The 15,835-nt window shown below is 47.4% G+C and overlaps 1 long non-coding RNA gene across 1 annotated transcript; it reads left to right on the top strand.

Moving 5' to 3' along the window:
- Window positions 1-2,936: 2,936 nt before the first annotated feature.
- LOC103887961 lies at window positions 2,937-14,540 on the top strand. Its single transcript, XR_652258.4, has 3 exons — window positions 2,937-6,635; window positions 12,347-12,473; window positions 13,615-14,540. It is a non-coding gene; the product is annotated as an uncharacterized LOC103887961 (long non-coding RNA).
- The last annotated feature ends 1,295 nt before the right edge of the window (window positions 14,541-15,835 follow it).

Here is a 15,835-nt window from a genome sequence, read left to right as displayed (position 1 = left end):
AGTGGCACAGGCTTCTCATCAAGGTCATTGTGATCACTGTCACTGCTGTATCAGAAACAGACCGCAGCTCATGTCCTGACATCGTCCCTCAAAGACACCAGCCAGCCCTTCAGTGGCAAACTGGTTACAAAGAACCACTCTGCACTGGAGAGGACAGGGGCCTGTCGGGACTGGGATTGGTGCCTGTGCCAGATGAGGGTTTGCTTTTCTTCATGCACCACAGCCAAGAGCCCAGATTCACTAACAGAAGGTCCCTAGCCACATGGCCGCTGACCACAGGACCCCACGATGTCAGAGGAAGGGGCTGGGGTACACAACCGTGGATCTCCTGGCCCCACCGTGGACCTCCCTCCAGAACTGGCCCGGCCAACAGGGACGGAGTGTCCTCCCAGAAGCAGCCTAGGCTTGGCTAAGAGATGACGTCTGAGAATGTGGGCATCCGAGAATGTGGGCGTCCGAGAATGTGGGTGCTGTCCTTTAGTTTGCAGGATATTTCTCGAGCCAGTGACAAGGACATGGTGCCATGTCCATGACAGGCAGAACGCGTGGATCTGGGAGCCGAGGAGTGAACACATGGGGGGGTCCCCTCGCCATCGTTCCACGCAGCTCGCTGTGGGAACATGGGTTTGCCGCCCTCACCCTGTGGCTCTGTGGCTGCCCGAAGGGTACATTTCCACCAGGGTCGCGGAACGAATCCCTCTGGATTGAGAAGGCATTGCCATCTGGTCACTGTTGCCTCATTTGTGTCAGGCACAGAAAAGAGTCCTGGCAGGGGTCGCTGGCCCCGATCTTGAGGGGTGGAGATGGGGCCAGGGCTGCTGCTCCCAGGACAGGGTGGGGATGTGCCTGGAGTCCATGTGACCCACGGGACACCTCCTGCTACCCCAGTGCCCAGCAAGTCCACTAACCACAGCCTTGTTAAGGTATGGAAGTTGGGACTCAGACTCCTGGCAGATCCCTCACCAGCCAGGCCTGCTGGACCAGAGGCAGAGGCAGCCTAGAGCGCCCGGCAGGTCAAGGGGTGGGTGAGGGTAAGTTACGGCCTGGAGACCACAGCGGGACCAGAGTTCATACGCCAGCCCCCTGCTGGTGAACCTCCCAGGAACTGAGGCTGCAGAACCGTGGAGAGCCTGTGCCTTGCGCAGCTGCAGTGAACTCACTGACCTGTGAACAGCAGGTGACTGCGGGCTGGCCAGGGGCAGACTGTCACAGGTGCCGTTGGAGCCCCTCCAGATCCCCTTCACAGGCTCAGTGACTCCACCTCTAAGCTGCTGGAGTGAAGGGTGCAAATGGCTTGCATCCCCTGTCTTGGGAGAACGGCTTTCTACCAACCTGAGCCGTCTTGCCCAGGAAGTGGTGAACCCCCTGGAGAGGCCCCTGGCCAGTGACTGGCTGTCCAGGCACAGACAGCTCGATTGTTTTCTCTGCAGTGCAGTTCATGTTCCAGAGATGCTCTGAGACCGGGCGATCAGCTCTTGACCCTCCCCTACCCTGCTTCACCATGACCCTCAAAGGCTTTTCCTGATGAGCTCTTCCTGGAGAAATGACACACACGCAGACTCCCATGTCCAGGGAGCCTGACTCAGGACGATCCTCTGCAGGTCCTTGCTGCTGGCTCGCTGGATGCCTGGAACTCCCCCTTCAAAAAAGAGAGGTCAGGATAAACTATGATGGTTAAGAACATGGACTCTAGGGTGAGAAAAATTCCGGGTTCCAACCCCAGGTCTTCACCTTAGCGGCTCTGTGGCCACAAGCAGCTGGCTCCCTCAGCCTCTCTGAGTTTCTTCTTGCTTTTTTTAATAAAGGAGAGAGAATGATGAGAAGGAAGCCCAGGCGGCTGGAAGGTCGAAGTGATGTGGTACCATGAAGCTCTTAGGACCTGCATGTGGGGAAGCGCCAGGGAGGGTCGGCCGCGGACGTCACAGTGACGCCGAGGAGGGAGAGGTGTTCCACGCTCCACGCTCTCACCAACCTTTCTAACAACTCGATTTCGGTATAAAGGGGCCCAGCCATCCCAACTCCGGGAGCTCAGTCCCAGCCCTGCTGCTGCCAAGTTTGCAGCCGATGGGATCACTGAGTGTTTGGGGAGCAGGGAAAGAAGGGAAAGCGGACCCTGTGGCCATGCAGGTCCATCTAGGTGTGGGGCTCACAGGCTGGGAGGGGATGTGGGTGCATCTTGATGGCTGGGAAAGCCCCAGACACACTTTCTAAGAAAACCACAGCCCTTGGAAGGACTCTCCCGCCAGTCTGTCCTTGGTCCATCTGGGGAATTTGAACCCCGCTGGATAGATGCACGTCTTCCTCTCACACAGGAGCCCTTGGCCACTCTCCCTTCAGCCCCACCCTCATTTCTAGCCCATAAAGTTCTCTTACAAACTGATCCACTTTCGGGACCACCAACTTCCTCCATCCTCTCCCAGCGTGTCTCTTCCTCCTCCCACTCCTCCTGGCACCTGCTGTCCTGGACCTTGGGCCTGTGGACCTTCCACTTTCCCCAAGCATTGGAGGGGGCACCTCTGCAAGTATCACCCAAGGCCCTAATGATAGTCCCAGGGGTTCCAGACCACTGCCTAGGAACGGCAGGCCCAGTGTGGACAGGCAGAGGCTCTGGGCAACAGGAGGCTCCCTTAGTCCTGCTGCCGGCAGTCCAGACACCCCACTCTTGTGTCACTAAACACCTCTAGTGAGGGCTGCAAGTGGATGAGGTGGACCTGAAGACCCCCGGGCCCAGGACAGACCCTCTTATCTGTCTTCATGCCAGATGCCCCCATGCACCGCCCGCAGCATAGCTGACATTCCTGCTTCTGCTTGTTGCACTTGGCCACTTGTGTATGTGCGTGTTTCTGTGAGTTTTAAAATATACAGAGAGCAACTTTTTCCAGGGAGAATTTTGATCAAGATAACCCAAGATCACTCCTGTTTTTTTTTTTTTTTAATAGCTTAGCAATGCCAGGTAAAATAGGATATGCGTGCTTTAAATGGAAAGCTGAGCTTGCAAAAGAGTAATGGAAATTTCAAGAGGCCCAAAAATGAATAACATGACCCAAAATAGTAATTGTGGTGACCTAATGCTTGGGCTGCCTGGGGGTGGTTCCCAGATGCTGCTCTTGATAGCAGGGAGCTTGCAACGGGCTCCCAGGACAGGGGATGAAGCTCTTAGATCCCCAAGAGGCAAGAATCAGAATGGAAACTTCTGTATAGATCCATGGTCGCTGCTACAGCCTGAGTGAAAGGAATGGGTATAGCAAACCCACCCACCAGCACAGGAATATAACAAACAAGCAGGTCTGTCTTGATCCGGACTGACCTTTTTGCAAGACTCTCCTGAAGGGAAGCATTTCCAGAATAGTGGAATAAGGATCCCCATGTTCCGCCCCTCCATAAAAGCAAGGAGAATCCTTGCAAATAAAATGGCCAAAATTAACTTCTTAGATGCCCTGGAAGTTCACCAGGGTCAGGGGACATCCTCTTGGTGGGTGGAGCTCTGGGCCATGCACCTGAACATTCATCTTGAGTGGAGAGAAGTGGCCCCGAGGTAAGGATGGACGGAGACTCGAGGCAGTGGTGAATGGCTCTGATATGGTTTGGATCTGTGTCCCCACCAAATCTCATGTTGAACTGTGATCCCCAGTGCTGGAGGTGGGGCCTCGTGGGAGGTAAGTTCTCGTGAAAGGTTTAGCATCATCCCCTCACCGGCTACTGCATAGTGCAGGAGTTCTCATGAGATCTGGTTGTTTAAGTGTGTGACCCTTCCCTGCCCCTCCTCCTGCTCCAGTTGTGTGAAGTGCTCACTCTCCCCTTTGCTCTCCGCCATGTGTGTAAGTTTCCTGAGGCCTCCCCGGAAGCCAAGCTGATGCTGCCACACTTCCTGCACAGTTTGCAGAACCATGAACCGATCAAACCTCATTTCTTTATAAATCACTCATTCTTTGATTTTTTTCACAGCAATGCGAGAACAGACTAATACAGCCTCCAACAATTTGAAGAGCATTTGTTTAAGAAAAAAGACTAAATATTGGTAAGAATGGAGAGCTGTGTGACATTTCAGCTTGCCCTATTTCATCTCCCTCTCCCAAGCTGTGTAGTGGCCTTGAAAATTAACAGTCTGCCAATCATGATAGCTGTGACAAATGGCAGCCTAACAGCTACTGAAGGGGGAAATTCCAAAATATTCCAAGATATTCTAGAGGACCACATGCATGTATCATGCTGTGCCCATGCCCAGGGAAGACCTGAGGAGGCGCTAGCCTGTCACCTCTAGCTAGCCTTGAGACTGCACAAGTAGGAACTGAAAGCTAAGGCAGAGCTGCAGCCTGCATGCTGGAGAACTGAAGTCTTCCTCCACAAAATCAGGGAGACTTTTTGCTCCAAGGTATTTGAGGAAATCTCTCCCTAGCTATTAACTGACCACGAAGCAAAATGAACTTCAGTGGCTATACATGAAACAAATACAGACTTTATAGACTTCATTCAGCAAAACAAATAGCAAAAACAGAATCTGTGGGGAGAGGAATCTAATTTCCAGAGTTGCTAGATTAAACTATTTAAAACGTCTACTTTTCAACAAAAAATTATGAAACATGCAAAGAACCAGGACAGTGTAGCCCATACATTGGATACAAAATCAGTCAATAAAAACTGTCCCATGAGGAAGCCCAGGTGTTGGACTTATTAGACAAAGACTTTAAATCAGCTGTCATAAATATGTTCAAAGAACTAAAGAAAACCATATCTAAAGAACTAATGCAACGTATGAGAATGATGTGTCATCAAGTAGAGAATATAAATAAAGCAATATAAATTATTTTTTTAAATCGAATAGGAATTCTGGAGATGAAAAGTGCAATAACTGAAATGAAATACCCACTAGATGAGCTCAACAGCAGATTTGAGCTGGTAGAAGAACTGGTGAACTTGAAGCTAAGTAAATTGAGATAATCCAGTATGAAAAACAGAAAAAAAAATGAATAGTACCTCCAAGATCTGTGGGGACACTATCAAATATAGCAACATATGTATGATGGAAGTCTCAGAATGAAAAGAGAGAAAGTGCAAGAAAGAAATGTGAAGAAATAATGACCCAAACTTCGCAGATTTTGTGAAATGATTAATTTATACATTCAGGAAGCTCCATGAAGTCTAAGTAGAATAGACTCGAAGGCGAGGCACACTAAACACTTCATAGTCAAGCTGTCAAAGACAAAGACAAAGACAGAAATAAAACTCATTCTATGAAGTCAGTATTATCCTGATACCAAAACTCGGCAACGACATCCCAAGAAAATGACAGACCAAAATCCCTTATAAATACCAACGCAAAAATCCTTAACAAATACTAGCAATTCAAATTCAACAACATATAAAAAGCTTAATATACAATGACAAGTGAAATTTATTCTAAGAATGTCGGACTTGCTCTACATATAAAAATAAATTAATCTAATATACTATATTGGTAGAATAAAGGACAAAAGTATCGTGATCACCTTAATAGATACAGAAAAAGCATTTTGACAAAATCCAACACCCTTTAATGATAACACTCAACAAACTAAGAATAGAAACTCGACCTGATAAAGGACGTCTAGGAAAAACCCACAGCTAATATACTTAGTGAGGAAACATTGAAAACTTTCTTCTTAAGATCAGGAGCAAGACAAGTATGTCTGTTCTCATAACTTTTCAACATTGGACTTGAGGTTCTAGCCAGGGGAACTAGGCAAGAAAAAGAAATAAAAGGAATCCAGATTGGAGAAGAAGCAAAACCATGCCTATTAACAGATTACATAACCTTGTATGTAGAAAATCCTAAGGATTAAAAAAAAAAAACTATTAGAACTAACAAATCCATCAAAGTTTTGGGATACAAGATCAATATATGAAAAGTAATTATATTTCTATACTTTAGCAATGAACTATCTGAAAATGAAATTAAGAAAACAATTCCATTTATAACAGCTTCAAAAAGAATGAAAAATTTCTTCTTTCACTTTCAACTTTCACTAGCCAAAACTGGGACAATTTGAGTAATAAAATAAAAATAACAGTATTGGACTAAAGTCCAGAAGAGAAAAATATCCACAGGTCCATAAATAAATGATGAATAGATAAGTAAATATGAGAGAATTGGAAACTCTTCCTTAGGGAAACATTTCAATTCATAAATGTAAAATGAATTAGTCCAAATTTTTAAAATCACTAATAGAAAACCACAGTAATAATTGTTATGGGCAAAGTCCACTGATGAATACTAAAATTACTGGGTAAAAGTTTAAGAAGGAACAGAATATTTGTGTAGTCTCATAGCATTTCGTCTCAGATATTTATTAATTACAAATGGAAAACAGTAACTTTACAGTAGAAAAACCTGGCAGACCTCACCTTAACCAAGGGCTCACATTTAACATTACCAGTATGATGTGACATCACATGCCCCCATTATGATGGACTAAGGAATTTTCCCCTAAATCCACAACCTTGATTTTATTAGAAAGCAGAACAAACTCAGGTTTATGAACATTCTTCAAAATACTTGACCTGTATTCTTCAAAAGTGCCAATGTCTGTGAACAAGGAAAGAATGAAGAACTGTCACAGATTGGAGGAGACCAAGAAGACATGAAAACTAAATACAAGGTAGAATCTAGATTGTAAAAAAGAAAAAAACAAAACAAAAAAAACAGAACATTGGGGAAAAATTATGACTTTCAAATGAACTCTGTAACTTTTTAAAAAACTGACTAAAAGAGAAATATAAATATCTGTGATATAAATATCACTTTTTTATTTGAGCATTAAGGATTATTCAAAATATACCCATAAAATACCCCATTAGAATCAGAGAATTTTAAAGAGAAGTCTCCAAAATATTCTATAAAGTCTCAATTCTAAAAAACGGCTTCAGAGAATGTAAAGAAGGAAATGCCCTCATCAAACCACTTAATGATGCTAAAATTTCTTTGATATTCAGGATCAGAAAAAGACAATGTAAGAAGGAGAAATTATAGGTAAATTCACTTATAAACATTGATTTCTTAAAAGTAATAAATAATATAGCCAAAAATTGAATCCAGCAATGTGAAACATGCAAATATAAATTAAAAAACAAAATATCATGACCAAATTGGATTTGTCAGAGGAATGCAAGGATGGTTTAACATTAGAGAGTCTAATTCAAGTCAGTTGCTATGGGTATTAATTAGACTTCGGTTTGAAGGCATTTGAGAGGGGTAAATGTCAAATATATAATGGTTTAAACACATAAATTTTCATTGTTCCTCACCTAATGTGGAGAGGCCACATCCAACACTGGTAGGATGGTCCCATTTTAGGAGGTCATCTGAGGAGTTAGACTCCAGTTTTGTTCTCAGCACTCTAGGGTATGACCCTCAACTGTCTGCTCCAAGATGATTAAACACTACAACCATATGTCAATATACAGGACAGAAGTGACAAGAAAGGTCAGAACACCCATAAGAACACAGTCAAGAAATTATACACAGCACTCCCACTCCAATTAGTCAAATTGCCACCATGGTGACAACCAGCTGCAAGGCAAGCTGGGTTGTGGGGCTTATTCTGGGCAATCATGTGCTGAACTCACAACAAGGAATTGTATTGCTATGAGAGGATGAATTTCCATGTTGTTATCGTGCTGTCTCAGAGCTGATAACAGAGGAGCCAATAATGAGTGCTCCTCTCCCAGGTCTGGAACAGACTCCCCAGAGACCAGCAGAAGACAAGCCATCCACTCCCAACACGCCCAACACACAGCAGTGGGGAGAGGAACAGGACAGGGTTTGCAGAGGCAGTTAACGTGGCAAATCTGTCATGAGGGAGATTACCCTGGGTGGGCCTCGCCTAATCAGATGAGCACTCAAAAAGGGGCAGAGTTCTTTTGGCAGAAGAGACGTGAAGCATGAGAGCGATTAAACAGCAGGGATGGTCTTTGCTGCTGGCTTTGAAGATGGAGAGGCCACATGGCAAGGGCATCAGAGAAGATTCTAAGAACTGAGAACAGACCCTGGCTGACAGCCAGCAAGAAAATGAGGATCTTAGTTCTACTATCGCAAGGAACTGACTTCTGCCAAAAAACCTCAAGAACTTGAAAGAAGATACTGAACTTCAGAAAGGAACATAATCCGGCTGACACCTTAATCACAGCCTTGTGAGATCCTGAGCCAAGAACACAGCCAAGCTGTACTGCAACTCCTGTCGCACAGAAACAGTGAGATGATAAATGTGCGATGTTCTGAGCCATGAGACGTTCACTGCTTTGTTACACAGCATAGAAATCGAAGCTGCCTTCTCTCTCTGTTTATTACTGACAAGCTCCTTCCTGATTCGATTGTCATCCTTACAGACTCATGGGAGCAGGACTGAGTCCAGAAACAGATGGACATTTACATGGGTTCTGACAAACATGGCAAATCAATTCTGCACAGGTGGAGGTTCCAAATGGTGGGGAAAGGATGGCATTTTTTTCAAACTTTTATTTGAAGTTCAGGAGTACATGTGCAGGATGTGCATGTTTATTAAACAGGTAAACATGTGTCATGGGGGTTTGTTGTACAGATTATTTCATTGCCCAGGTACTAAGCCTAGTAACCATTAGCAATTTTTCCTGATCCTCTCCCTCCTCCTACCCTCCACCCTCTCATAGGCCCCAGTGTGTGTTGTTCCCCTCTGTGTGCCCATGTGTTCTCATCATTTAGCTCCCACTTATAAGTGAAAACATGCAGTATTTGGTTTTCTGTTCCTGCATTAATTTTCTAAGGATAATGGCCTCTAGCTCCATCCATGTCCCTGCAGAGGACATGATCTCATTCCTTTTTATGGCTGTATAGTATTCCATGGTGTTTATGTACCACATTTTCTTTATCCAGTCTATCGTAGATGGGCATTTAGGTTGATTCCATGTCTTTGCTATTTGAATAGTGCTGCAATGAACATATGTCTGCATGGGTCTTTATAATAGGATGACCTCTGTTCCTTCAGGTATATACCCAGTCATAGGTCTTTATAATAGGATGATCTCTGTTCCTTCGGGTATATACCCAGTCATAGGTCTTTATAGTAGGATGACTTCTGTTCCTTCGGATATATACCCAGTCATGGGATTGCTGTGTCAAACGGTATTTCTGTCTCTAGGTCTTTGAGGAAACCGATGGCATTTTTAATAAATGGTACTGAGTCCATTAGACAGTTGTAAAGGAAAAAATGAAATATTGTACGCCTCCCAACAGGCAAACAAAATATTCCCAGTGGATTGTAGCTAAACGTGAAAGGAAAAACACCTCGAGAGGATATCATGGAACGTAGTCATGACCTTAGGCAGCTCTTGATCACAAGTTTCTGATCTTGGACAAGATTTTAAACCAAATACCTAAAACGCTAACTATAAGATAAAGCTGAATCAATTGAACTAGGTGAAAATGAAGGCATTTCGTCCGTTACTAGTATGAGAGTGAAAGGCAAGCTGCAGCCCAGGATGGGACACTCGCAGCAGGTCACTGACAAAGAGCTTGCGTCAGCAACACAGGTGGGGCCCACACCAACCAATGAGAAAACCACAGGCAACCTCCTATGAGCCCGGGCGAAAGTCTCCAACAGGCTGTTTATGGAAAAAGAGCACCAAACGGCCAATAAACATTTAAGAATTCCCAGCTTCAGCCATCAGGAACATGCACCTTATGGGCACCCTAAGCCACTGCCACAGACCTGCACCTTGGCTAAATTCAGAGGACTGGCAAGCCCAGTGCTGGCAAGTACACGGAGCCACAGGAGCTCCTCACACCGCGTAAGGGCGTCCATGGGGGCAGAAGCTTTGAGAGCCTGTCTGCAAGTCCCCCCAGACCAGGACATGTGCCCCAGCCCAGGAATTCCACCCCAGGCTTAAACTCGAGAAATGGCACAAATGCATATCAAAAGGCATTTACAAGAATGTCAGTAAGACTTTTAAGCAAAGTAGTCTAAAACTGGAAACTAGTTAAAAGTCCATGAATATTAGAATGGATAAATGAATAGACATTGAAATGAGGGGATACTGCAGAGGAACAAGCATGATTTCTCCCTGCAGTGACGCAGTGCACCTCACAAACACGTGACGTGCACAAAAGAGGTCGAACCTGAAAGACAGCCGCTGCATGATTCTACTTAGGTAAACTGTAGACGGCAGGGGGAAGCCACGCTGGCTCAAGTCACAATAGCTCCTGCCTTTGGAGTGAAAGGTGAGGAGCGGTGGGAGGAGTCCCTGGGGCATCTGGAGCCCAGGCTGCTGTTTCTGGACCTGGTTGCTGAATACATGGGTATGTCCACTTTGTGAAAATTCAACCAATTGCACAATTACTTTTGCATTTTCTCTGTATATATGTTGTCTTTTAATAACGTGTTCATTAGGTTAGGCATGGTGGTGCACACTTCTAATCCCAGCTCCTCAGGAGGCTGAGGCATGAGAATCACTTGGACCCAGGTGGCGGAGGTTGCAGTGAGCCAAGATCATGCCACTGCACTCCAGCCTGGGCAACAGAAAGAGTCTCTGTCTCAAAAAACAAACAAAAAAGATAAAAAATAAAATAAAATTGTTCATTAAAAAATAAACCACAGTAAGCCAGGTGCAACAACTTACACCTGTAATCCCAATGCTTTGGGAGGCTGAGACAGGAGGATCACTTGAGCCCAGGAGTTCAAGACCAGCCTGGGCAACATGGTGAGACCCTGACTGTACAAAAAATACAAAAATTAGCCTGGTGTGGTGGGGTGCGCCTGTGGTCCCAGCAATCGCTTGAGCCCAGGAGGTCGAGGCTGCTGTGAGCCAATATCATACCACTGCACTCCAGCCTGGGTGACACAGTGAGATCCTGTCTCAAAAAATAAAATAAAATAAAAATAAACCGCAACAAGAAAAAATAGAAATGACGAGACAATCCAATGGAAAAATAGGTACCGGCTGTAAAGGGCCATTTTACAGTGGCAGAAAGGCAGACGCCGGGCACCTAGGCAGAGACGCTCGTCACCTGTCACTAGGGAGATGCTAGTTGAAGTAGGAGTGACCGCCTATCTCTCAGGCCTCAATGGGCACAACAAGAGTTTTACTCACACCAGGTGCTGATGGCCTCACTATGGGCCACGGCGATGCAGAGCAATGTGGCCACTTCTCAACACGCGCTGGAAGACCACCAGGCCCGCCTGTGAATTACTGAAGGGAAGAGTGAAAGCCCGGTGTGAGGGTGATAAACGCCACATGTGAGGGCTCCAAGTGGGAACGGGACAGGGCAATGCGGCATCCGTGGCCGTGAACCCGACTGACCACACAGCTGAGCGTCAAGGGTGTTCCACCTGCTGTCCTCACACTTCTCAATGATCAAAAGATTCCATGCTTCTAAAAAGCACGTCCAAGAAGGCCACAGAAACAGAAACTCAGGTGAACTTCAGACGCTCTGCAGGGTCCGTCTGCATCCCTGCACGCCTCCCCGGCCCCGATCAAGTCCTATGTCCCGTGGGGCAGCCACCCCCTCCAGCCTCATGTATCTGCTTCACCCTCAAGCCAGAGCCACAGCTGTGATGGTGTCACATTTCTCCCACGTGGACGGGGGCGGGTGTACATCTTCCTAAGGGGCTTCTCAGGTCTTGAGAGGCACAGACCTGAGTTCTGGTCCCCTGGCTTTCTGCAAATTCCCCAGTCCGTCTCACTTGCCACTGCCTGGAGGACCCCACACAGCCAGGCACGCAGAGCTCGTGGCCCACGCTGGCTACTGACTCTACCGTCTGCCACCCACGGTGGAGAGTTGACAGCCTTAAGAGCTGAGAGCTTGGGATCTCATTCAGCTGAACCGAGGGCCAGGCTGCCTGGGCTCTGCTCCTGGCTGACACTGGCCATGTCCTCCGGGATCCTGGGCATCTTCTCTGCTGCTGCCACCAAGGAGGGGCCTGGTAGAGAACCTTGAGGATCTTGGAATGCTGGCCCAGGTTCAGCAGCCGTGACCACAGATAGGGGTCATGGGAAGGCCACCCCCACCCCACCCACATTTCGGCCTGGGTACTAGCAGAGGGCAGGGGGCACACCTGGTCACCCAGAGGAAGGCATGGAGGGTGGGCCGGCCCCCAGTTAATGGCCCCTGACTCTCACTTCCCCAGTGTTAAGCTCCCGTTTCTCTGCTCGCTAATCATCCAAAGGTTTTTAAGACCCTGTGCTCAAGGAAGGGTTTCTTAGGGGGATTCGGGTTGAGGAGGGAGAGCCTTTTTGTGGGAGGGAAGCCCTCCAGGTGCAAGGCAGAGGCCCAGACAGACATCCTTCACCCTGACTCTGCATGGGCAAAGTTTGCTTATGGACGTCCCTGCCCTTTCAGCTTCCACTACCTGCCAGGCTCCCCAGCCTCCTCCAGAGCCCCTCCAGCAGCCACAGGAGCATATGCAGTACACATGAGGTGGGGGAGGAAGAGAGTCCACACACTGGCTGGCATTTATCAGGGCCAGGTATTTATTGGATGGGTGGATGAGTGGATGATGGATGGACAAATGGATGGAAGATGGAGGATGGATGAATGGATGAAGGATGGAGTATAGATGGATGGAGGATGGATGAGTGGTGGATGGATGGATGACTAGGTGGATGGATGGATGATGGATGGATGGAAGATGGATGGATGGAGGAGATAGATCAATGAAGAATGAAAGATAGATAGATAAATAAATGGAATGTCGTCACGTGGTAGATAGATAGATAAAATTAAGATAAGACCGATCGTCGTGCATTAAATTATAAAAGATGTAAAGATAGATACATAGAAGATAGATATGAAGATAGAAAATAGATAGATAAATAGTAGATAATGGAATAGATAGATAATGCATCGTCATTAGATAAATCCGAATGTCGTCGTCGATGTCGACCAAATGCGTCGTCGTCGAAGAATAAATCGTCAGTAGATAGATAAGATAATCACGTCGATACCGTCACAGTCTCTCTGAATCTCGAATAAATCCTGAAAAGGTCGTCAGAAAGATAAATCGTCGTCATCATCGATGTCGATCGTCGTCGTCGATCGTCGATGCGTCGATGCGATATCATCGATAAATAGAATTATATAGATGCTCGAAAGATAGATACATAGAGAGATAGATCAATAGAGAGATGGAAAATAGATAGATAAAATAAGTAGATGTCGATAAGATGAATGTCGGCGAAGAAAATAAGATACGATGCGTCGAGATAATGAATAGATGGGCTGACGCTGAATAAGTAGATAGATAGATGAAAGACGATAAGATGCGTGGTCAGATAAGGCAATGCGATAAAGTGAAGTGGTAGAGTATATAGATTAAAGATAGATACATAGAAGAATAGATCAACAAAGGATAGAAAATAGATAAGTCGACCGTGGATAATGGAATGGATGAATAGAAAAACAGGCCGGTAGATCGTGAATGTCGTCGTCGATAATGGATCTCGTCTCGTCGTCGAAGATACGTCGTCTAAATCGTCGTCGATCGTCGTCGCGATAGAAAGATCATCGTCTGATGGAATGGATCGTCGATGGATGGATGGATAGATGGCAGATATTGCAGCCTTGGACTCTATCTGAAGCCAAGGTTTCCTTCTGACGCATTTTTTCAGATAAATCCAAGCAATAGCTCTCTTGGGAGCTCAGTACTTCCAGCAAATGGGAGTCCTCACTAGCCAGGGAGCTGTACCTATTTTAACTTCTGTGACAGAAGCAATGCCCTGAGATACCAGGAGCAGCTTCCAGGCCTGGATACAACAGTTCTAGCAGCTACAGCTTCAGTTGGCTGAATTGGAAAGGGTTTGGGATTGGACACGGCTGCTTCTGGGCCTCCCTAGTGCTGGCTCTTTCTCTGAAAAAGTGGAAGACAAGGAAAAAAAATCCCCATTCTGCTCAGCAATGTACTAGAATCTATGTGTAAAACACAGTCAGCCCCTGACTTCAGGGAGTTTTCTTCTAGATTGGAAGACTCGGCAAATATATTCAAAATAGGAGTACACTGCCAAAAAGCTGTATTCTTAGAGAAAATGCAGGAATTTGTGGTCAGGGTGGTGGCGCAGCAGCAGGGAAAAGGCTGGGCGGTGTCCGGAGGACAGAGGCTTCCTGGCTAGGGGAGGCCATGGCCACAAAGGCTGGCAGCTGCTGAACAGGCCTGATTGATTCACTGGGAGTGTTCAGTGCTGAGTTCTAACAACCTGGTGGCAGTCTTGGAAAGGCCACAAGAGCCTCGACCCAGAGGAGAGGAGCGACCAGTGCCCACGAGGAAACAGCTTGCCAAATGGCCGGGCACCTTTTTATTGTAACCCAAACAACGGCCACAACGCTCCGCAGGCCTCGCACCCATGGAAGTTTTCTAAGAGACCCGTCACCAGTCTGCCGTGCAGGGTATTAGTGAGTTTTGTACATGCCAATAAAAAAATAAAAGCTGCTATTAAACGCGAAGTCCTGGCACATACCTGGTTTAGGTCGCATGGGAGCTGGCCTTTTGCACTGGAATTTGCAGCATCTGTTCCAATTAAGCCTTGTTTTTTAGCTTAAAGATATTAGCCGGATCACTAGTGTGCTGTGTGGGACATGAATGGTGCATTGTTCTGCCCCAAGCAGCCCTGCAGACGTGGCAGACACCATTAAACGGCTTCGCGGCCCAATTAGAAGTGGAGGTGGGCTGGAGGTGGGGGCGGGGACTGACCACCAAGGCACAGGCTTTCTGGCTGCAGTCAGTGGGGGCGGCCAACCTGGGCCACGTGGAGCCAGGGCGGTCCCGCATGTGCAGCCTCAGCTCCGCAGCAGGGAAAGACCAGGCACATCCCTTTTGAGGGACAACTGCAGAGCTCCATTGGGCAGGGAGGAGCCATGGGAATGATGCTGAGATGCAAGGCCAAGGATGCTGTGATGGGAGGAGGCCAGGCAGGGGCCCTGTCCTCTCTGCAGCAGCACACAGTCTCAGGCTCACACTCACACCCTCCTGCACCCTCTTACATGCATACACACGGCCACACACTCCTACACACTTACACACACTCACACACACACACGAAACTGAAGGTGCCACACCATCCCTGTTAGGAGGGCGTTATTTTATGACCTGCCTTTTGTCTGCTTTAATGCCACATCTAGACACAGGCCCTGGCATATTGAAGGGCCTGGTCGGTCGGGGTCCACGCATGGCTTTCTTTGTTGGGGGAAATGATTTTGTCCTATGGAACCATTTCCTGACAAGGGAGCCTCAGCCTCATGGGCGTCATCCAAAAGCGGCACCTGCCGCCCCCAGAGCCCTCCCGGTGCATCTGCCCACGGATGGAGGGAGTCCACCCCACACCTTCTCTGCATCCACTCAGAGAGCTAACCGTGGTTGGGTTCTGGGGATTGTTTTCCCAGCCATCCAGGTGTGGCCTGGCACCTCTCTGCATGTCTATTCTATGCCACCAGATTTGTAGTAAGTGCCTGGCCCGTGTAACAGGCCATGCTGAGCATTTTGTTTATAGCCAAATCATCTCTGCCTCCCTGGCTTGGCAGGTCACCCCTGGGAATGGGGGCAGCCCCTGGCTCTGCCCTCCTTTCCCGTCTAGCCATGGTTCTGACCCCTCTGGGTCAGGAAGAACGAGGGTGGAAAGAGCTCTCCCTAAGCCCACACTGAGCTGGCCTCGGCCTGGTCTGGTCCAGGGGCCATTCTTCTTGTCTGGAGACAGCTGCCACCTGCAGTCTCATTTCACAGCAGAGCAAGTGGAGGCCCCGACAAGTTCAGGTGTTGGCCCTGGACTGCATGGCAGGGAGTGGCAAGGTGGGAGTCCCCTGCCATCAGCCTCTGGGGGCCCAGGCTGCTCTGAAGGTGTC

This window comes from Papio anubis, chromosome 1, assembly GCF_008728515.1.
Source record: "Papio anubis isolate 15944 chromosome 1, Panubis1.0, whole genome shotgun sequence".
NCBI lineage: Eukaryota > Metazoa > Chordata > Mammalia > Primates > Cercopithecidae > Papio > Papio anubis.
Note: the sequence above shows the minus strand (reverse complement) of the source record. Positions and strands in the feature narration are given on the sequence as shown.